The sequence below is a fragment of the Papaver somniferum genome, chromosome 7, assembly GCF_003573695.1.
Source record: "Papaver somniferum cultivar HN1 chromosome 7, ASM357369v1, whole genome shotgun sequence".
In the NCBI taxonomy this organism is placed as follows: Eukaryota; Viridiplantae; Streptophyta; class Magnoliopsida; order Ranunculales; family Papaveraceae; genus Papaver; species Papaver somniferum.
In genome coordinates, this window is record NC_039364.1 from 196286158 (window position 1) to 196310303 (window position 24146).

General features: G+C 37.1%; 2 long non-coding RNA genes across 6 annotated transcripts; one reads left to right on the forward strand and one right to left on the reverse strand.

Annotated features, from left to right (window-relative positions):
• The first annotated feature begins 9343 nt into the window (after positions 1-9343).
• On the forward strand, positions 9344-16949 carry LOC113299326. 5 transcript variants are annotated; one of them, XR_003334811.1, is made up of 7 exons: positions 9344-10015; positions 10205-11307; positions 12350-12476; positions 13169-14295; positions 14498-14591; positions 15285-16148; positions 16329-16949. It is a non-coding gene; the product is annotated as an uncharacterized LOC113299326 (long non-coding RNA). The 5 variants fall into 5 exon arrangements; XR_003334814.1 differs by lacking the exon at positions 12350-12476 and having other exon boundaries at positions 10189-11307; XR_003334812.1 differs by lacking the exon at positions 12350-12476 and having other exon boundaries at positions 13156-14295.
• On the reverse strand, positions 13910-15212 carry LOC113299325. Its single transcript, XR_003334809.1, has 2 exons — positions 14432-15212; positions 13910-14267 (listed from the first exon to the last, which is right to left on the reverse strand). It is a non-coding gene; the product is annotated as an uncharacterized LOC113299325 (long non-coding RNA).
• Positions 16950-24146: the final 7197 nt, after the last annotated feature.

Sequence of the window (24146 nt, forward strand, 5' to 3'; positions counted from 1 at the left end):
CGTTGCGCATCATGGCAACTATGCCAAAACCAAAGACGCACAATCGCTGCGCATTATGGCAACTATGCCAAAACCTAAGCCGCACAATCGCTGCGCATCATGGCAACTATGCCAAAACCAAAGCCGCACAATCGCTGCGCATCATGGCAACCATGCCAAAACCAAGCCGCACAATCATTGCGCTTCACGACAACCGTGCCAAATTCGAGATGCACAATCATTGCGCTTCACGGTAACCGTGCCAAATTCGAGCTGCACAATCATTACGCCACACGTGCCATTGGCACATGCCAAGTGACGCTTGCGACCTAGCATGCCAAGCCGTACAAACCTAGGGCCAAGCCGCCACACGCGCCATTGGCACATGCCAAGCGATGCTTGCGACCTAGCATGCCAAGCGGTGCAAACCTAGGGCCAAGCCGCCACACGCGCCATTGGCACATGCCAAGCGACGCTTGCGACCTAGCATGCCTAGCCGTGCAAACCTAGGGCCAAGCCACCACACACGCCATTGGCACATGCCAAGCGACGCTTGCGACCTAGCATGCCAAGTCGTGCAAATCTAGGGCCAAGACGCCACACACGCCATTGGCACATGCCAAGCGACGCTTGCGGCCTAGTATGCCAAGCCGTGCAAACCTAGGGCCAAGCCGCCACACCGCCATTGGCACATGCCAAGCGACGCTTGCGACCTAGCATGCCAAGACGTGCAAACCTAGGTCCAAGCCGCCACACGCGCTATTGGCACATGCCAAGGGCTGCTTGCAACCTAGCATGACAAGCCGTGCAAACCTAGTGCCAAGCCGCCACGCGTCATTGGCACATTCCAAACGACCCTTGCAACCTAGCATGCCAAGCCGTGCAAACCTAGGGCCAAAGCCGCTACGCGCGCCATTGGAACATGCCATGCAACACTTGCATTTTGGCCTTACCACCTGCACCCGATGCGCAACCTACAACCAAGGCATTCCACACAAGCCATTGGCACATGCCATGCAACCCTTGCACTTTGGCATGCCGCTCCTACATCAAAGGCCACGATTCCTCTCAAGATGCAAATCTCGACCGTCGAAGGTCGCCACTGAGCCGACACATCTCTCAAGCTCAACTTATCAAACACCAGCAACATGCTACACGTATTCCACGAAAACACTCGAGACATCAATACATGTCACAAACTGGGGGATGCTCTTTAGGGTTTTGGTTTGGCAGTTTACAGCGTGCGGCATACACAAATGCCTGTTTCAAGACAGTGTATTAAGAATAAAACGATTAGTAAATGCAGGAAGTAATGGTGAAACGCTCTTTCATTATGAAACATCAATTCCATCAAATTCCATCAATACCAGGCGTTACCACCTCTTCCCATTTAACTCATCCGTTTCTTTTTCTTACGAGGCCAGAGTACGTTTCCCTTAGACTTGTTTAAATAGGTCCTACCTATTTCCACCAAGAAAAACAAGTTTTTGGTCAGGAGAAATACAATACTCAGAAAGGCAACTTTGCTAGCTTTCCCAAAAGCTTTCACCTTCTGATACAAGTCAAGTACTACTCTTCCAGAACTGTTCTGGTCTCAACACTCTCTTTGCTTCCCTCCCTAAACCAGCTCTTCTCCTCCTCTTTGTGACCGAAGCAAATCCGGAACGACCATTTCTTGGTTTAGGCCGGAGTTGTACAGATTGATCTCTCGAATCTAAAGTACTCCCGTGCAGTACATTTGTTTAGGGTTTAGATTTGTTTCTCACTCACCTACCGAAATTACCAAAATCGGCAGAAACGATTTTCATCCATAAACAACTTCGTAACGAAAAGGCTTACCGTGTGATTCCTCCAAATTATCTAGAGCTGTTTGGATCACTTCATCTTCAGTTACACCGCTGAACTGTTCTCGATCAATTTCTATTACCAGAGCAAGAAATGACTGGACTGCAAGCCTAATAGAATGAAACCAAGCACGCAATCGACGAGCATCTCGGTTTCCTGGGTTTCCCGTCAATGAGACGAACATTGAAAAAACGTTCTCCCAAAAAGAACTATCATGAGAAATAAAAACACCAGTGATTATGCTATGAAAGAAATATGCTTTGCATAGAGTTATATCCTCTTCTTGAGTAAACTTGGGACCACGACTTCTAACAGACATTTATGCAAAGGAAAAGAGATGTAGGAAAAAAGAAGAAGAAGAAGATGTGATTTTGGAGATGGGAGGAATGAAATTTATAGGTGGGGAAAGAAAAGTTTGCCGTTGGAAATAGAAATTTAGCCGTTGGCGTTTGTAGTAAAATCGCCCGCGATTTCCTTTGAGCGCCCGTTTGAATTACCAACGCCTATTTTCTATCATAAATACTTCACTAGGTTTTATTCTAAACCAAACCAACCGATTTATTTCTCAACATCCACCATGTTTTCTAAAGGCAAAGCAAAGCAAATATTATATGTCGAAGCAAAAGAGATTTGTCCATTATGTTTCATGGATAACCACGGTCTTATGCAATATCCTTGGATGTATTTAAAGTGTGCACGGGAAGGTTGTTCACGCATCAGAATAGTGATTGAATCACAATCGAAAAAGCTCAGGTATTTGCAATGTCAAGATCCCAATTGTCCAGAGGAACCACGTATGCTAGATGATGCTATGAAGATTAAAAAACAAGAGGAAGAAAAGATTGCAACACTCTGCAAAAACTTCAAACTTAAAGCCAAATTGAAGAAGGAGTTATTACATTGCAAGCATTGTGGATATGGAGATCACGAATACGAACATTGTCCACAGAGAATCAGTTCATGCTCAAAGCCCGGTTGCAGGACTTTTATGCATTTGCGGACTTCTTCTGAAGAAGACACATGTGGAAGGAATTTCTAGGAATTTCCCAGGTATTTTTTGGTGGAGTGGGCTGATTGAAGTTGTAGGACAAATCGATTCACTATGGTATTATGTTATTTAATTTGTTGTTTATTTTGTGTTATTACGATTGTCTAAAACCATCAAAATCAAGTAATTTAAATTTTTCCTCGATTAAAAATAGCACCATCAATTTTATAAATGAAAACATACTGCATTGAACAACCACACCATACATGAGAATAAAAGAAATACATCAGATTAAGACAACTACTACATAGGCGGCGTTAGTTCTCGGCGGGTGGTGGAATTCCTAGGCCGATGTAGGGATCGTATTTGATGAGCACCCTAAGAATGTTCAAACAAGCATGGAATTCGAACTGACGACCGCGGTGATATGCTGGCCATATCGCTAGAGTTATGGGTTCCACTTCATGTTCGGCTTCACCGTTGAGCTTATTTTTGTGATTCTCCATTAGTTGAACGATGAACTCCGATACATTACAACTAATTACACTAAAACGATGCGCCAATCCCTGACAATCACACCTATTAATGTTCATCGTTTCAGCAGCGAACATTTCAAAAACTTTCTGCCAGAACGTCGATTGTGATACATTCCTACCCGTAGCAACATCAGCGGCAACATCTTGTATTTGAAAAACGTGGGCTCTGTAAATAGCTAAATCCTCTTGTCGAGTATATCTAACACCACGAACTCTGAGAGGCATTTTTGGAGATGATTTGAGAGGGAAGAATGTGTAGAATGTGTGAATTTAGAGTTGAAATGAGGAGTATTTATATAATTCAAAAAATGTAGTTGTTGGATCACAACACTTTTCAGCCGTTCAGATTGAGTCGTTAGCGCCAATGGGGCAGACGCTGGCGCTTTTAACACTGACGCGTGTGCTTTAGCTGAAAACGCGCGTTGGACATCCAAACGATAGCGATTTTCTTTCGGACGCCAACATTGGAGACAATGTCGCCCGTCCTTACCCCAGACGCCCGCTGGATGTTCCGACTCAATGTTCAAAGCAACAAATTTGATGATTTGAACATGGGAAAAAAACGGTTCAGTCCAAAAACTCGTCAAAAAGTACGGATTAGTCCATTCCGAGTTAACTAGGTACAATTTAGTCCAAAAGTTATTTAAAATATAGAAAATACATATATAACCTCCTGATTTACAATTTAGTCCAAATATTTACAGTTTAGTCCAGAGTGACTCGTGATGATGTCAGCAGTTTTAAATAATATATAGAAAAAAATAAAAACAATTTATAGTTCGAACCGTTTGTCCAAAATTCGCAAACTTTATATATTCGGAAAGCTCTTTCCGAGAGCTACAAAAAGAGTACCCATATGACTATATAATTCTCATTTTTAAAAAAAACTTAGTTTACATTGGTGTACAAATATGTACACATAAAAAAATAACACTATCCATATTAAATAAACATAACATGGAACTCAAATGGATTTAAACCATCAACCTCTGCAAACTTTGGCGCTCTACCATTTTGAGCATACGAGTGACATAAGTCATTGCTATGCAAGTAACTTACCAAGTGCAAATAACCTTGTGATAGTTGCCTCAAACATATCGGTGTCTTCCAATGATATTCCACCAGATGGAATAGACCGATGGTCATTCAGTGACATTGCGAGTGCTCGCTCTAGCAATGCAGTGTCATCATCCTGTTACCATATTCAGAAGAAAAAGAAGAAAAGTGTTAGATACATATCAACATCTGTCATAGTAAATTAAGCAGAAAATCTGCAGGCAACAGTTGTGCAAATTTCCAATGATCAAGAATAACCTAGAGGAACCTGTGTGTGCTACATCAAGATTTTTGTGACAAGACAAAAAAGATCATCTAAAACGATATAAATATACAACAGTGGGTGCTAGAGAATGCATGGAGAAGTGTCGTAAATCAGTGCCGGATATAGCAAGAAGCACCGCAAGAACGACTTTACGTGGTGTTTCCTAAAATTTTGAAGAAGCTAAACTCTAAGCTACTCTAAAAAGACATGGCAGTTCCAACTATAATCACGGAGATGTGGACCTCAAGGATATAATATCCTCATTTTTGAATATTATGTAATTCACATTCACAGTAAGAAAATCAGATGATACAAATATCAAAAGCATGAGACCTGCCATCAAATCGCCTGTATTAGCTCCATCAGACATAATGCCAGCGTTTTCAGTCATAGTTGTATCATGTGAACTTGACGCCTGTCCACCTCCTTTTTCTTCTGCAGCCCTTGCAGCAACGTCCTGTCTTGCCCTCTCTTCCTCCATTGAAGCTCTACGAGCAAGAGCAAGGTGTACAAGCATATACACCTGGTATAACAAGCACGAAAAAAAAAGTGCACTTTTATATGCATCCATATAACTGGTGTACAAGAAAATAAACCGGTTAATTCTTACGTACTTTTAAGAATATATGCTTACCAATACTTTTGTTGAATGATCTTTTTTGTTGTATATCTGACCGAGATTCGAGAGGTTGTTGGCAATTTGAGTTACATCCGTTGATGGAAGTTCATGTGGTCAAATAGAAGCAACATTTATAAAGCTACAGTAGATATGATTATTTGGCTGGATTGATACATTAGTAAGCCTGTGTTTATTATGTGAATCAGATCTATATCCTCAACGACTTTGGATTTTAGTTTAGCTTACTCCTGCACTTGGCCTTGATTCTACAATCTCTACGTTGTTATAGTGGAAAGATGCTTGAATTGCTGCTTGCTGGAGAAGTATTGATACAATTGACAGTATTGGAGCAATCACACAGCCCTAACATTTCTGTCGTAACCGACATTCAGTTAATCATGGCGTCACTGATTCGACATCCAAAAAACGAAAAAAGATTGTTCATTAAAACTTGATTAAGAGTCCTAAAATGGGCTACTATGTACACATGTAATTTCTGTCACATGTGTATGACAATGTACACTTATATTATAGGTGTAGAAATATGTATACATGTAATTTCAGAATTATTTTAATAAGGTATCATGATCAATAAAGTATATGTAATCATCTCACTAACATATAGTGCCACTTCATTTTAATGCCAGAAATCAACATACTTTATTAAGTGCATTGGTGATTGAGGCTGTAAGGTACACAGCTTCTAATGTCACACGTTTAATTAAAATATATCACATGTAAAATTTCTATACTAAGTGAACACATCTTCGTATGTTACAACTTGAACCAGTTTATCGACACGTAAAGTTAAAACCAAGAAGAAATATAGGTGAAGATCACTAACCGAGTACTGTGAAACCGGAAACTATACTGGGAATTTCCTTGAACAGCTCAAAGGAAGCACCTTTAATCTTCTTGAACTCTGCGAACAATACAATGGTCAAAATTCAGTTTGGAGATCGAATTTCAAAGCTTACTTTTACCGATAAAAAATCTAACACTTGTACACATTAGTGATTTCCATAATTTTGGGTTTGTATACATAAAATATAGCTCCGCAAGTGCACTAGTGTACAACTATGTACACCTAAATAATCAATATATGGACAACTACGTACACCTAAATAACATAACATGTGTGTACAATTATGTACACTATCATCTGCTTGTTCATGTTGTGCCTAATAATGGGAAGTTAAGATTCATCCATTCTTAACTAAAAAGTGAAAGAAGAAAATTTATATCAGACAGAGTGAGCATGGTTTACCTTCATCTGGGTCCTTCTGTTCTGAAACCAGAATTAGTCTGGCGAGGTTCGAGACCTAAATCTCTACTTTGTTTCTCATCTGGATGAGGACAATCCTTAAAAATACTAGACACCAAAAAACAAAAACTCTACGACGATGTCCACAAGTCAGCACCACATATGAGCATTGTTACTAGTACAGGGAGTAATAATATCCAAGTGAATCAGTCTTCTCGACTCGAGAGAGAAATGGATGAGCTGCAAATAAAGAATATTCAGATTACGATACTGATACAATGAATTACAACCAAAAAAACCTAAGTCACAAGCTACATACACAATCCCAGTGACGTGAAAGTATGGAACGTACGTCCAAGTCATCAATGAAGTTGAAATCTAGAGAAAATAAAACTTGACCTTTGATTGCATTTTGCATTAAGAATCAAAATAAAATATCCAATCCAAGAACAACATGTGCACTCATTAACAACCAATATGTGTATAATTATATGCACATTAACGATCAAAGGGTGTACAACTATGTGCACATTAAAAATCAATAGGTGTACAATTATGTACATATTAAGAATCAACATGCGTACAACTATGTGCACTGTGCACATTAACAATTCGATAACAAAATGTGAAAAAACTTGTAAGGCGAGTGTTCAAAGTATCACATAGTTTTCAAGGATCACCACTTTTGGAATCAAGCATATAAGCTTATGGAGTAATTTTTTCAACATATGCACTAGTTTGTACACCCTGGTATTTATCCAAATGTAATCTTATGTAATCAAAATTTTTTTAACACGTGCACCAGTTTGTACACCATAGTTTACAACACAAGAAATTATAAGAGAAGCAACTAAACGTTTTGTACCACGATCAAAGGGTTATAAAAAAAAAACATCAGGTGAATAACCGAGAATTGTCAACCAAAAATGAACTACAATCTGCACTGACAACACATTCTATATGATTACGATGGGTTTTTATACGCACTGCATGTCACTGCCTACATAATTCATTTTTAGTACATAATGCGTTGAAAATTTCATTGACATGACATTTTAAGTACAAAAGGGCGAGTAGAATTCATCTTTCTTCACCGAAGAGAGCTGTCTACTTATTATCTATCGAAATGTTAACTAGGTATTCAAATAGTTACTTACCAATTTGGAGTTTGACTTGGGTTTGTTGCTGCTGAGATTCTATACTGAAGACTTTTCCTTCACATGTTTCTTTGGATTTCCAGTCACAACTTGAAAGATGGTTGGGAGATCATTCATCATACATACTAAATAAACGTTTCCTGATCACAAATACCAGCAACCGACTTTTTTGAGTTGACATGAAAGATTGTAAGGCATTATTATGAGAAACGAAAGAAAGAAAAGGTACTGTAAACGCAAGGAAACATCATACTGACATGACATCACCCCCACTAAGATGAGCCACATAACCATGAATATTACATAATTTATCTTTGTTCTGTTTGCTCATAATTTAATAACATTAAAAGCTATACTAAAGAAAGCTAGGGAAGACAATTCAAACAGTACTGACAACATTCATTATATACTTTTGTGGCAATTTTTTATTATGCACATGCCTGGTATTAACAAAATACATGTTTACATATAGTTGGTGGAAAGAAAAAGCATTACGTGTTTCACCCAATGCATATGCCTACTAACTGCTGATATATCTCCATAAGGCCACACCATGACCCTACATGCACCAAAATTAATGAACGTATATGACCATTATTTAGTGCCAGGTCATGTGTTTCCATAGAAAATATCGTGTATTCCACTTAATGGACCCTCTAATGAGAATTTAACAGCCAGTGTAAGAGCTAGAAAGTTTTGATGGTCCAGTTCATACTCTAGAAGATTTGGTCTGCCATTTCTCTGTGAAAATCTTATCATCTTTTGTAGCAGTTGGAAAATGTTTGGGAAACAAAATTACCTGTTATTTTTGCTTCTCCTTAGCCAATGATTCATCATCCTCAACCAAGGGTGATTCGATAGTACCCAGTTTGGAAACTCTGCTTTTTTCCTAATCAAACACATCAATCAATAAATTCATAAATAAATGTCAGTATCTTTCCCAAATTGATACCAAAATCCATGATCTACTTTCTTCAAAGCCAATACTATGTAGCAAAGGAACAAAAATTTATTATTGTCTTAACAAAATTGTTATGGACGACAGTTCAGACCAAAACCATAAATAATCTCTAACAACAGAGACATATTCTTTAGAAATACGACCATTATAGTATTTCAAACAAGTAACAACAAACAAACTCAAAAATGAAACCCTAGATTGACGTTTTGAAATTAATATTGAGCTCAGATCTAGATGGGGATGAAAAACAGAAGAAATAAAAGTAAGAATAAATTGAAATCCTTACCTTCCGATTTGAAAGATGGAGATGGAGATGAAGAAGATAATCAACGAAATTTTCATCAAAAACGAAAAGAGAAAATGAAGATATCTTTGGTTTTTCTTTCATCGAAGATTCGCCGTTTGAGAAGAGGAAGAGAGAAGCTAAATGAATGAGTACTCGAGGTTTTCATAGGAAGGTTATACTTTTCGCTAGAAAAATTCAATTTGGACTGAATCGTAAAAGAAAGGACTAACTAGTTCTGGATTCGGTAAATTTGGACTTCCGAGTATAAGGCTTTAGATGACAAGACTAGACTGTCCAAAGCCCACTAAAAATGGAACTAAACGTCAATTTCTACTTTGAACATCCAGTTTTCATGTTTGTTCATGTAGTGGACAAAATGAATAAACTTTGAGTTTGTTCATCTCATAGGAACTGCTCTAACAAGGAAGGTAACGTAAATGTGGAAATTGGCATACCATTCAAGGGGGTAATATAGAAAATCCCTGATTTTATCTGAACCATTTTTAAAGTTTTCGTTGTTGAAGACACGACTTGTTAAACGAAGAAAAGTGGCCCGCTCACATCAGAAAAAAAATGGAAAAGCAACAGACGCAGCTGAAAAAGAGGAAGAAAAACCTTGATTATGATGATGATGAAAATACTAATGTCGACACTATGTTTCCAATATTACTAGTATCATCTCTTAATAACATACACACTGCATTTACTCAATCAAGCAATTACAGAAACTTTATTCAGTTCTTCACTGTCAACCCAAACCTATATTCAACAATTCATCAATACTATTGATACTCCCAGTTTTGTTAGAAAAAAACTAATCCACCCTTCAATTACATGTCTCATTCTTGAGATTATTGGTTTTATTTGACTCTCTTCAATTGAAGATAATCAGAGAATTGCCCTAGATGATGAGATCTTGAGAGGTTTATTGAATTGTTTGATGAAATGTAAATCTAATAAGAAAGTTTTGGTTTCTGTTTGTAATGCGGTTTTGGATGTGTCTACAACCTGGATTGGAAGGGCAAAGCTGTGTCAAGCATTTGCTGTGCAGAAACTTATGTGAGTATTATTATTGGGGCTTTTTTTCCTAAACATTTTGAAGTTTAAGTTCTGTTAATTATGAGAATCAATTCCCTGGCCAACTGGGGTATTCCCAGTTGGCTTAGGTTGAAACTCTGTAAACTATTTTTTTTTTCAATTACTTGGTATGAACCTAACCTGACATTCCATAGCTCTGTGTTTCTTCAGGATGATGCTACTTCAAAACATGTTGTTCAGTATTGTATGGAAAAGGGGAGTAGTGAATTACAGGTATTAGTTCTCGAGGCCACTATCATTTTAATCAACACCTGTAATTTGAAGCAATTGACAGAGATTCCAAAGGAGTTGGTTGAGAACTTCTTGAGATTTGGCTGAAAGTATATTTAGGCTTTCTATCAACAGGAGTGATGGTTCTACTAATTGCACACCTGAGGTGGTCAGAAGAAACATTTTTGGGCCAGACCATTCTGAATTTGAACAATTTATGTTAAATTACTAGGAAAATCACCATTCCTTTTTACGAAGCTCTCGAAGCCTTTGAATGATTGTGGAGATAGTTTCAGTTCGCTCTTTCGATCCTTTAGCTCGAAAAGAACAACAAATGCCATCATTTCGTCTATGTTAGGAGGACTAGTTTTTTGTCCACCGCTCCCATCAGATGATCTAGACATCATTAGTCCTAGAAGAGGTTAAAGGTGGATTAGGTTTCCCTATGATTTACGAGCAGGACATTTGGGTCCTTAAATCAGTGGATATGAGTAACACAAAACCAAAGAGGGAGATTCATTATCACAAGGAACTTACAGATTCCACTGTCATGCCTGATCATAACATGGTTGATGTGCACAAATGTGAAGAAGCATTTCTAGAGGGTTATGCAGTTGCTTTGCGTGGGATGGAATTCCGTTCAGAAACTATTGCTGCTATTGCAGATGGGTTGGCAGTTCTGTCAACCATCTGTAGGCGCCAATGCATACCTCACCCCACCTCGGTCTCAGGGTTTGGCTTGGCACTATGATGACCACTGTGTGTTTATCTGCCAGCTTCATGGACAAAGAGATGGGTGGTTTCACCACGGCAAACTTCTCTGCTACCTTGATTATATGAACCTCTTCATCACTTGACTGGTTCTGAAGTTGGAAATGATGTTTTTGAGTGTAAACAGTTCTTGCTTCAAGAAGGTCATATATTACATATACCCAGAGGTTGTCCTCATGAAGCATATACTGTGGTCTGCCTGAGATTGATGACGTGTCCACTGGGTCTTCCTTACACTTGACACTTGGAACTGAGATCGAGTCTCCATTTGAGTAAGTGTACAAACTTTGTCTCCTCGTAGTTTGGTGAGTTAAATAGTCATTTATCTTATCTTTTTGCGTTTTGTATCTAGACTACCTGTGTTCGTAGATTGATTGAATAACCGTGTAGAGAATTAGCGTAGTCTATCTCAAGCTCATCATGGCAAAGTACAATTAATGTGACTACCATTTTTCCCTCGATAGAGATCTGTTAAACTTACTAGTTACTCTGTGGTTAAAAGGTTGTTAGTGCTAAAAATTTGTCTTAAGATCCCTTTTAGTGTAGTTTGTGATTTCTTAAATTCGCCAAGACATATTTTTGACCATATTTTTTTCTTTCTACTCATCCGACATATTCAAGTCGTAAAGTTTAGATGGATATGTAAAGAAGGCGAAGCTCATTCTTATCACGCTGTGTTAGCACTTCTCTAGCATGATTGACATAACTCTGTTTGATGATCCAATTGTCCTGAGGGTAGCTAGAGCCAATTGAATAACTGCTTAAACTTTTTGAGGATAAAATAAGCTCATATTTAGGAGTGATTTATATCAGCAGATTGGGTAATTGCTTCACATGAAAAAGGATCATACTGATTGGTGGTGCTATTGAAAACTTAGGTACATCCAGGTGCACCCCCTTGGTTTATATATCAGTGAATGTGCATTTATAATCAATTTGCGGATTAAGCAATAACTCAATTTGAACTGAACATGTAAATAAGTAATTAGACTAATGCATAATCTATAATGTGCTGATTTTTTTAAAGATAATACATGAACTCGTTCTACTTATATATTTCTTAGTCAATTCTGTGTCTTCCTTGCACAGATTACCAAAAATTATTGCCTGACATGTGTTCCTTGGTCGATGATATCTATTCTGATACTGAGTAATAATAATTGTTCAATGATTTGTGTATGCTCTTTGTTGTTTTTTAAAGTAAACTCAGTGATGGATTTCTTCTGTTTGTCGTCCGAAATGTCTACTAACTGATTGGGATCATTTAGAATCTGTATTTTTATCTCTGACCCCATAATGCATGTGGATTGGCAGTTTTTGTTTTAACATAGGTAATTTACATGTGCACTGTGTGGTCAACTGACACATGTTGTTGGTCCCAATGTCGCTGGAATGACCAGCTTATGGACAAAGTCTAGTATGGATAATGAAATCGAAAGAGGTGCCATTATTATACCAATTCTTTATGTTCTATATGCTGAAGATAGATAAATATTTGTTAGTATAAACTTTTATTCACAGTTTTAAGAAATACTAAAATAATGATATCATCGGTGTACAGACAAGTATAGAATTAAAATTTTCTAATATGCTTATTTCGAAATGATTGTTACGACACGACTCATGAACTATAATCATTTATAGGATGCTTTTACTTGCAGACACTTTTACCTGCAGACACTTTTCTTGCTTTTACTTATTTGGAAATGATTGTTCTTGCATTTTCGCACACCCAACCTCTGAATCCTTGTAGATCAACCAGCTAAAGAAGATGCTTTTCTGTTAGGAATATGTTTTTATGGTGAAACTGTCAAAAAAAGAATCGCATTGTCATAGGTTTCCCACCCCATCAAAAACTGGTTGATTCTTCAAGAAGTTCTGATGGATAATTTTTAACTTGAAGCCCTGTATGGTCCAGAGTTTTAGAATCTGTTAGGATGATCTATGTCATGAATGCTCTTCAAAACATATCCGCCCTTGGATTAATTCCATGTAGGGAATAGTACTTGGATATGCATTTGTTAAAACGAATAATTGTGGCCTTCTGACAAAAAAGTTTCGGAAGTTGAAATTTCCTACATTTTAATTCATTTTGTATTCACATAATCATTGGCATATAGCTTTTGACTGCAGGTGGGACGGGTTCGCTCATGTTGCACTTCATTGCTGGAACCAGAAACAACAAGTCAATCCATGTATCCATCGACTGTCTGGAGTTCTCAACTTCGTGTACGTAAATCTTTTGCATGTTTCAATACAGCTTATTGGTTACCGAGATTCTGTTTTCCGGAAAGGTTGCATGGTTGCCTCATTTTCACTTCCCCAGGATAACAAAGAAAACCAGCTGAGTGAAAATCTGGATCTGGACCAGAGAAACACATTTAGTTATATTATAGACTGTATTCACAAAGAAGCAAACTTCTTCAAAGCATTCCGATGCGTGGAAGAAGCAGTTCAAGAGAAGAATAAAGAGCTGTTTCAACGAATGAGGTGGCTCCATCATCTTGATCATGAGGGAGAAGCGGATGAGGGTTTTGACTGGAACACCCCTCTGAAAGGATTTGAAAACCTTCTGCATTTATTATGTGAGAACAAAGAAGATGCAGAAGCTACATTTACGTCAAATTTTTGCAAGGCCGCGGTGTTTGAGAATGTCTGCGAAAGCTTTGAAATTTTGCTTCTGAACTACAAAGGGACTAGAAACCACTACATGAGTGGGATGCTTTTGTTGCATTGCTCTTGAGTAAGTTTCAGTATTTAAATGCAGATAAGTCAATATCATTTTGAATATCAATTATCCCGAGTTTTCTCCCTGGTACCGGGGATCGTTTCTTCATCTCGTGGTAATAATAATGGGATTGCTATTGGTTTTCCGGAGAATTATTCACATTATTATGCTACAGCTTATAATAGAAATGTTACATGGTGGTTGGTACATCTGTAGAATAGCTTTGAGGGCACAACGGCACGACGGAAAAATCCATTCCATTGAAATATATGAACTACATTCTTATACCAAAAAGAATAAAATATGATACATTCTAAGTTGAAGGGATCTTTTTGTCTCTCCCTTCACATACAGTTAACTTCTTTTCTATGGTCTGGGATGTTTTGGAGTAGGAGTTGGGTGTGTGGAAACTCCATGGTAATCAACATGATAAACAAGCTCTTCGCCATTGTCCTCAGCTTCTGCTGGAACTCCTTGGATGATATCAGATTGCGTGTTCATGACCTATTTGGAAAATCATTGGAAATTTCAGGTTGGCAATTCTAGAATACGTAAACTTTTTTTTTTTCTTAATCGGCAATACGTAAACTATAAACAGAAAAGAGAAAACCTGTTATAGGGCACTATTTATTATTTCAGTTCTAGAAAAAAAGAAATAGATGAAGAACCTTGATATTTAGCTTGTCTTGTTGATGATTGCCTAGCTTTCTCACACTTGTTTTTCCTGTCTGCAGCAACACTGAAGAAGTAGAAGAAGAAGAGGAAGAAGCTAGTATTGTAATGGTTGGAGATGAGAGAACGAAGATCAAAGTTACTAAGAAGCACAAGGTAATGGAACTCGAAGCTTTCATTTTTCTTTTTTTTGGAACTCAAAATGAAAGCAAATTAGTTAGCTCCTACTGGAAGTGCAGAGAGACTAAATAAATAGATGAAAGATCAAAGACACTCACAGGGAGAGAGGAAGTTTTGTTAAGACCCTTGTCCTCCAATAATGAATACATGGGGTGGGGGAACATGTCTTATGAGGTCCCATTCCATGCCTTGATTGTGATTGAGAAAGATTTTCAAGAGCTTTGAATGACTCCTGTCCTTTGTGTTACTACAATTATTATCTTCCTTCTCTCTTGCAGTTGTGGTAATAGAAAATAGGAGAAAAAAAGGCTTAATTAGTTTCTTCTGTCTTGTTTTTCATTCATTCCTCAGAGAGAAAAACATTGCTAGTGAGTGGTAGTGGGACCAGTGGTTAAGTGTTTTTCTTGGTATTTCTAACCAAACAAACAAATGACACCCACACAGCAGTCTGATGCCTTCAATTTTTTTCTTGTACCCTCAACAATAAGGATGGCTTCTTGTTCCTCACTTGCTGTTGCTGATCTCTCTCTCTCTCTCTCTTGAAAATCAATGTTGAATCATAATATGTTTTTATTCATAAAGTTCTGGAGAGAAGCATGTTGTTGGTTTTGTTTACTCAATATTTAGTGATGTATGCTTTTCTCATCTTTTTCTTGTATGGAGGTGTAGTGAGAGGGAGATTGATAAAACGAACCGAGTGAGCAGCAGGCAGGAATCTGAGTGAAGCAGTGCCAAGCCTGCTTTTTCTTTGCAGACCAACGGCAGCTAGTTGTCATTTGTTGCACATCGAGGGTCAGTCGTATTTCCTCATTCATTGAATTGAACATCATTTTGGTATGGGAACAAGAGATGTGACTCGGTAGATTTGAATAAAAAATGTTTTACAAGCAATTTTACATGCAACTGGGGTATCAATTGTCAGTTGCCCCACACTCATTGACCATCAATTCATCCACACTATAGCCTCAGCACATACTCACACTCATACCGTCCTTTTCTCTTTTTTATGAGAGTATTAGTTTAGTACCAGGTAAAGATGCAAGGAATGGAGTATGGAAGTGCTAGATAGCCTAGATTCCACGTTTCAGTTTCAAGACTGAATACGAAATACAGAAATCACAAGCAAAAATATCTTGCTTAACAAAATATTGTATTAACCTTTTGTTATTAAAAATCATTGTGCTCCTAAATTTACTTGCAACTTCTTTTCAGCTCTAGAAGTCCAGAAAGTCTTTTCCCTCAAGACTGCACGAAATAATACGTCTATGGAGAGAAATACTATAGGGGGCTTTTAATTTGACTAGAGTCAAAACCTTTGCCATTCTGAAATACAGGGGTTTTCTTTTTGTTAGTAAACCCCAATTATACTTGAATACTAATTTTAGAATCCTCCATCAATATAAATAGTTTGAGTCCATACATATAAACTTCTCTTGGAAATTCTCTATACAAATAGCTCTCTCGTTTGTTCTTCGTAATTCACATCAACTTCGCTAGTTAACACAAGCAGGATGATATGTGTTGTTACATAAGGTACGCTAATCGTCTAACCTTTTTTTTTTTTTTTTTAATAATCTAAAATCGTCTGTAAAAGAAAATAATTTATAGGGCTAATTTCCCTTATCGGTCCCTTTTTTTTTTTTTTTTTATGATTGATTATTGGAGAAATTTTTTGTTTGTAATGTAAGTGAGTTCTGCTTTGTCTCGTTTCAGAAGATCGATGATTTCGTGTTCGAAAGACGAAAAACAGAAAATGAAGCCGGAAATTACTTACGAAGAAAGGTGCGCGATAATAAGTGCATGGTTGAAGTGCAAGGACGACGACTTCGACAAACATATGTCTGAGTTGATAAGCCAAAAGAGAAAAGAAATGTCCAGCTACGATGAAGACCGGGAAGAGTTGATTCTTGATTTTAAAAGGAAAGGTTTTAGTTCTCTCAAAGGTGTTCGAGGTTGGGTTGAGAAAGAGATGGAAGAAGAACTTCCGCAAAAAAGGGCTGAATGGAAAAAAGCTAAAGGATGCAAGAAAAAAGTTCCCCGTGGCGCTGACGTCAAAAAGAGAAAGATAGTACTGGATGATGAAACGTGTCAAATTAGGCTCACAACCAGTATTATTATACATATGGAAGAAGGAGAAGAAGAAATCAACCGCAACAAAAGGAACATACGTGCAGAAGAATCATGCTATATGTGTAGTAAGATACAGTAATTGAACTTTTGACTTGTTTTAAAGTTACAGTAGTGCTAGTAATTAGGATTAGTGGAGGATGCACTTATAGTTAGAGCTTTATATATACAAAATGGATCCCTGAACTTAAAGTTTTTTTGACTTAATTTCTCCATATCTTTTTCTTTTAAGGAAAGAATTTTATTTGAAGTACACATAAATATCCCTTTGGATACATTGTAACATCCAAGCAAGGAAGGAGTTTGACCACTCTTCCTCATAAGTAATATTACTCCCATGTTTTGCAATCTTATGTGTACATGGTTAACTTCTCTTACTACGTGAATGTATTTCCACCTAGCAATTTTTTTTTAAAATACTCCCACAATCAGTAACCAAGTTCCTTATGGTCCATTTCATTGTATCTAATCTATCATTTAAAGCACCAATAACATTCACCCTCCAAATACACATGTTGATATTCTTTTTGCTTGCAATGCAGCTTCCAATAGAGCTTTTTTCTCGGCTTGTTTTGGGTCGAATGCTTTAGTCCTGCAGCATCTAGCTCCATCTGCATTACTTGTAAAAGTCCTACTGATTAGTCCAATACATATTGACTTAGTGAGATAATCAAAAGAAGTATCACGGTTTATCTTTATAAAGGGGTATTAACGCTTATTCCAGTTTCTAGAGATTTGCATAATGTTAGGGATAACATTAATGTTACTTGTATTAGACACTCTATTCCAATCAGCATAGTCAGTTTTAATCAGGTGAACAACTTGACTAAAATTTTCCTGTTGATTCTCAAATTTTTTCCTGTACCTGTATTTTCAGATTTGCCACATAATGAAAGCAAACCATTTAAAAACAATATCATTGCATCTTGGCGGGTACTTACCTGGAACAAGCTACATAATGAATAACAACGTTAATGATAACAGGAATACGACTAGGATCAATAGCATTCAAAACAATTTTAGAGAAAGTATAATAAAGAAATAAATGCTGCATGCTTTAAATATAGATGTTACAGAAAGAGCATTTAGAATTTATGTTATTACAATATCTAGATAATTTATCTCTCAAGGGAAGACAGTCATGTAAGCATTTTCATAGAAAATGTAGAATGTTTTGTGAGAGTTTAGTTTTCCAAAAACGGTTTCAAGAGATAGGGACATTGTTACTAAGCCCATTATCTTGATTTTTGTTGTTTAGAATAATTATATGAGCGGATTTTACAGAAAAGCTACTATTAGCACTGAGATGCCACCTAAGACAATCTTTTCCAATAAATGAAATTCTAATGTTAAGGATGGCATCAATAATATGGTTGTCAAAAAGAACTTCCAGAGTTTGAACATTCCAGGTTTTAGTATCCGCATCCATCAATTGAAATAGTGATCATATTACTAGAGAAATTTTGACTATTCACATAAGAAGGTATAGATAGAATCCATCTATTCTTCGAAATATGAATGGATGATCCATCCCCAACCTCTAAGACATCATAATTTTTAATGATATCAAGCCCCTTGTATATACCGTTCCATATCCAAAAGCCATGAATAGTATGAGAGGCATTAAGAGGACCAGAAAGAGGAAAATACTTTTATTTCATGATCTTAAACCACAAAGCATCTTGAGAATGCAACATTCTCCGGGCAAGTTTGGCTAGCATAGCCAAATTTATAATCTCAGTTTGTTTATATTTAGACCTCCTAAAACTCTAGGCTGAGCTACTTTTTTCCATTTATTGAAATAACAAATTTTCTTTCCTTTTTTCTTAATCCACAAAAATCTCATTTGGATTTTATCTGTTAAAGTCTTTGGTACGAGAAAAACAGACATATGATGAGAAGGAAGATTACTAAGGACAAATTGAATTAATACAATTCTACATGTATACTTCAAAAACTTAATTTGCCAGCAAGCTAGTCTATCCCCATATCTACCCAGAAGAGGTAAGAAAGACTGAGTTTTATTCTTTTGCAAATGCAGGGGAACTCCTAAATATTTATCAGTTAACATTATTCGGAAACTTCATTTTCAACATTTTTAGGAAAACCTTTACTAAAAGTAATATGTGACTTTTGATAGTTAATTGATTGACCAGAAAATGAGCTAAGCTACTCAATAATGTTCACAAGATTCCTAGTTTTCTTACCATTGTATTTATAAAAAATCAAGCAGTTATCTGCAAAAAACAGGTGACAAAATGCAGGAAAATATTCATTATTTTTAATCCCATGAATCAAATTTTTATGTTCGTCTTCAAGTAAAGACCTAAAAAAAGAATGAATAAATAATGAGATAAAGGATCTCCTTGTCTAAGTCCTCTTTGTGGAGTGAAAACCTCACCTGGAGAGCCATTCAATAAGATGGAAGTAGAGACGGTACTAATACATTGCTCAATCATCATACAAAAATCATCACGAAATCCTAGATTTTTTTAGAGTAATAAGTAAGAATGGCCATTCTATTTTGTCAAAAGCTTTTTGACATGTCTAGTTTGATAGCCATCCAACCTTTTTTTACTTTAATCTTCTTCATAGATTCAACATGATCATGTTCTATAACATGTTGTCTGTAATACATCTTCTAGAAACAAAAGCAGTTTGGTATGGAGTAATAGTTTTCTAAAGAAAGTTTTTTATTCTAGAAGCCATGAGTTTGGACATCACTTTGTAAGAAGTATTAAACAGAGAGATAGACCTGAAATCAACAACATTCTTAAAACAATTATTTTTAGGAATGAGAGATATAAAGTTATGATTCATTTGTTTTAAAAGATGCTTAGAGTGGAAAAGATATTGAACCGTTCTAGTAAGGTCATCACCAACAGTATCCCATATAGTCAGATAAAAGCCGGGAGGGAAACCATGTGGACCAGGAGTGGTCCAAGGTTTCATATCAAAGACTATTTTCTTAATCTCATCTAAGGTAGGAATGGCCACAAGAGCAATGTTATCTTCCTTAGTAATACAAGGATTAGTGAATCCATGATACTTATTAGGGGAAGAAGGAGTATAAGTTCTACTCATATTGAAGAAGTGAGATTTCAGGTTACTAACAATGTCATTCCTATCAGTGAGCCAAATTCCCATCCCAAATTCGCAAAGAATCTATCTAAGTTTTCTTTCTCATATGGTTGGCCTTATGGTGGAAATAAGTTGTATTTCTATCACCCAGCTTTAGTTCATCATCGTCACTTTTTTGCTTCCAATAGTCTGCTTCCACATCATACCAATAATTTAAGCTATTCTGCAATCTATCAAATTTAGAGTCCAAAGGATTAGTATTGTGTGCATTCAAAATATCAATTTGAGCCTTTATCTTACTGGTTTCTGTACCAATAACACCAAAATGTGTATAATTCTAGTTTCTAAGAATCTGTTAAGTGTGAAACAGTGTCTTAGTTAACTTAAAAGCAACAAAACCCTTAATATTAGCATTCCGATATTAGCAATAATTTCCTTACAGGATGGGTCTCTAAACCATATTTTGTTTAGTCTAAATAGTTTACGGGTCTTGGAATTTATTCTTGTTGTAGAAAACAGAATAGGACAACGATCACTAGCTAATGGAAACAGATGATAAGTTATAGAAATTGGAAAATTATTTAGCCAATTTAGGCTAGCTACTGCTCTATCGAGCCTTTCTAGAATGAGTTCATATCCTTGTCTTCTATTGGTCCTAGGTAACTGGGTTGCCTATGAAATTAGTATCATGTAAACCATTACTGCTAATACTATCATTAAAAGTATCCAAATAATGCTGGCTAACTGGATTACCCCTTGTTTTTCATCTTGGGTTAGAATAAAATTAAGATCACGAACAACAATCCAAGACAGGTTGAGTTGTATAGTAATATTTTGCATAAAGTCCCATTATTTTTTCCTAACAAAGTTATCTAGAGCACCATAAACAATATTGGCCAAGGAATAGTCATAACACCAAAACCGACATTGAAGTAATTGTGACATAAAATGCCGACACCAAGTTCAGGTACAGTTTTGCCATAAGCTAGTCATGCCAGTACTAGGGAATTTCTTCACAGAGATTGGGCCAAATATGCAACCATTACCGGCATGGTTTTACAACAATATTCAATGTCGTTACAGGGAACCGACATTGGATCTATAATAGAGACTATGCCGGTGTTTGTGAAATTAAAAAAAAACGGCTAGTTTTTTGAAAAATACGACCGTTGGTGACTCATTTATATATAATACCCCTCATTCCTTGGGAAAAATCTACGTAAACCACCCACCAAATAACAAAAATCCTTCTCTCAATAAATCAAGCACGTCTAAAGCTTCACAAGGGATGGGAGATTCATCATCTAGCTCTGTTTGCAAAGTAAGTAGATTAAACATTACTAACAATATAAGCTTCACTACTATGACACATAACTAATATAATCTTCTCTTACAGAGTCATCATTGCAAGTGTCAAATTTACAAGTCACCTTCTCATTTAGCCATGGACTGTCCTTTTATTTATTCAAAGTGTAGAAGCTGTGATGGGACACGCCGGTTTTGGATTGCAAAAACTGATGATGCTGAAAATGGAAGAATGTTTCTAAGGTGTTTGAATCAACCAAAGTGCGATGAGTTTTAATGGTTTGACAAAGTTGTTGAACTAGCAGAGTCAAGAGAAAACCACAAGGGTCAATGCAAGCCTATCGATGGGTGTGATGGGTGTTATATGAAGAGAAAGGAATATGTTGAAAGAGAAGAAGAACCAATGAAGATGACCCTTGACACCCCCATCCCGGACGATGTCTTCGAACAGATTCGGGAAACGCTCAAAGGTTACGCAATTGTTGAAAAGGGATGGAAATAGACTACTTAGGAATGAAATAAAAGAGCATTCTAAATGGATTTATACTCAAAACTTGCAGAGTGCCGGCATAGAAGCAACCAAGCTTACAGTGCCGGTTTTCTGTCAACTATGAAAATTTGGAAAAAATCATAAAACCGACATAGATTTTAGAAACACGACTATGCCGGTACCTTCCAATTTCTATACAGGAACATGAAATTTTTAATCTTCTAGTTCCGGTATGGTTTTATAAAACATTTCCTTGCCGGTACCAGGAACCTGCAATGAACTGTAATTTTCGTGCATGCCGGAACCAGTACCGGCGCTGTTGAACCTAAGCTTTTCCATGCCGGTAGCAGTCATTAATAAATCTTGCAAAAATAACATTTTACTAGAAATCTGAACATGTTCAACATAAAACAATCACTAGAAACCTAAACATGTTCAACATAAACCAAACAACTGGATTCTGCTTAAATGTTCTTAATCCAGGTAACATAAACTAAAAAAAAAACAAACAACTAAAGAGTTAACCATGAGGTACAAACGAAAACAAGTTCGGAATTTTTCAAGACGTAACAACCACCATCCAGAAAAAGAAACACAACTAAATAGTTAATCACTTGGTCTTTTGCTTCTTTTGTGTCGGTTTCTTCTTAATTTCCCTGAACAAATCTCTTGCACTAGGGTCGGTTTCTTCAATTTTATCAAGCTTCTCCACGAATTCCTTCACTTCTTCAGTGGATAGCCCCTCTCCATCATCGTACTTACAACATAACTGCTTCCTCAACTTTCCAAGCCGACGCCGCTAGTTTCATACATACAACACATAATTAGTGTATATATGCTAATATAAGATTATGTGTACATTAAACGACTAAGTAATTAAAAATACTTACTAGAAATCCAACGGTCTTATTAAGTTGGGCGATCGTAGGTGGTGTCGGTGCGGGAGTTGGAACGGGAGGGTGTTTCTGGGGTGGAACTTGGACGTCATCCGGGCGGACGACAAAAGGATGTGACCATTGCAGGTAATCTTCCATGTAGTCGGCATCAACCTCATCACCGTTTTCCGCAAGCTCCCACTTATCCCACTGACTAATATCTACCAAACGACGTGGTTCCCTATCCCTCCAATCTGTTGGATCCGGTTTTGGATCATACTCTACATGCAACCGATTAGGAGTTGAAAAGCACCGAGAAAGGCCAAGAACAAAACATTGAAAAGAGTCCATCTTGATATGTGATAATTGCTTATATCCAAGTTGGCGCATCACACGTGTAGGATTGGCCATAACATATCCTTTTGGGTGGAACAACGGCCCATGGTAGAATAAAACGTTAGCAAACCTCAAAACTTGGCGATTTCCTCTAACCTCCTTGTAAGGGTCGAACACAACATCTTTGGTACTCATCGCGTCCAAAGCCAATCTCATATCGATCAGTCGACCTATGTTATCGGGTTTCAGAGTATTGTTGAACTCGCATCTCCTAGCTATAGGCGTATCAGGTTCGGGAAGGTATTTGATCTTCAAGGAGGTCCAGTCCTTGAACAAGGTGGGGAAGTGTTCATAAGCCCACACCTATTCCAAGGTGAAGCAATAAGTTTTATTTCTAAGTTCACGATAAGGGTACATGTGAACAATATACATAATAACATAAGTTTAAAAACAAAATTACCTGCAGTAGAGTGAAATTCCCGACAAATTGGTTGGTTTTAGCCTTAGAGGCCCTTCTCATCTCCGTCATCAAATGGGCCATTACCGCGGTGCCCCAAGAATACCCATAGACATATTCCAACGGATCCAAGTACTAAAGGTAGTTCGCACTAACCCTGTTACCATTAGTGTCAGGGAATACCCTAGTGCCCAATATGTATAACAAGTATGCAGCGGCAGTATAACGAATTTGTTCAGGGTCCCATCCATCCTCCAAACTTTTTTGCTTTGTGTTTTCAAACTTCTTCTTAAGCAGCGTCAACTTGATTGTCTTTGTCTTACCAGACGTGGATTCATAAAAGCTCTCCACAGAAGTTTTGTAGTCCCAACCAAACAACTTCTTAGTCAGAGCGTGCAACTTCGACCATTCTAGGTCCACAGACTCAACTCCTTCTGCAATTGATTTGCCGGTAACATTCAAGCATAGAATGTTCTGAGCATCTTCAGGGATGAAGGTCATCTCCCCAAAAGGGAAGTGCATGGTATCGGTTTCACCATGATACCTTTCGACGAGGCAATTGACAGTCACGGAATCAGGCTTCACATAATTTTCAACCAAAGCATATAGACCAGAATCCATTACTATTTGTTGGACCTCTTCACATTCCTCGGACAATTTCCAACAATCCGCGACTTGGTTTCGGCAAACACGCACAGTCTTCTTATGATCCTACAATTAGGAGACAATACAATTAAGATATTTTACATAAATATACAACAATACATATGCACAAGATAAAAAATTCTTACATAGGTTTGATAGATAGTACGATCCCACGAGTGCTTGTATCCAAATAGGGTTTTCGATTCCGAAGCTTC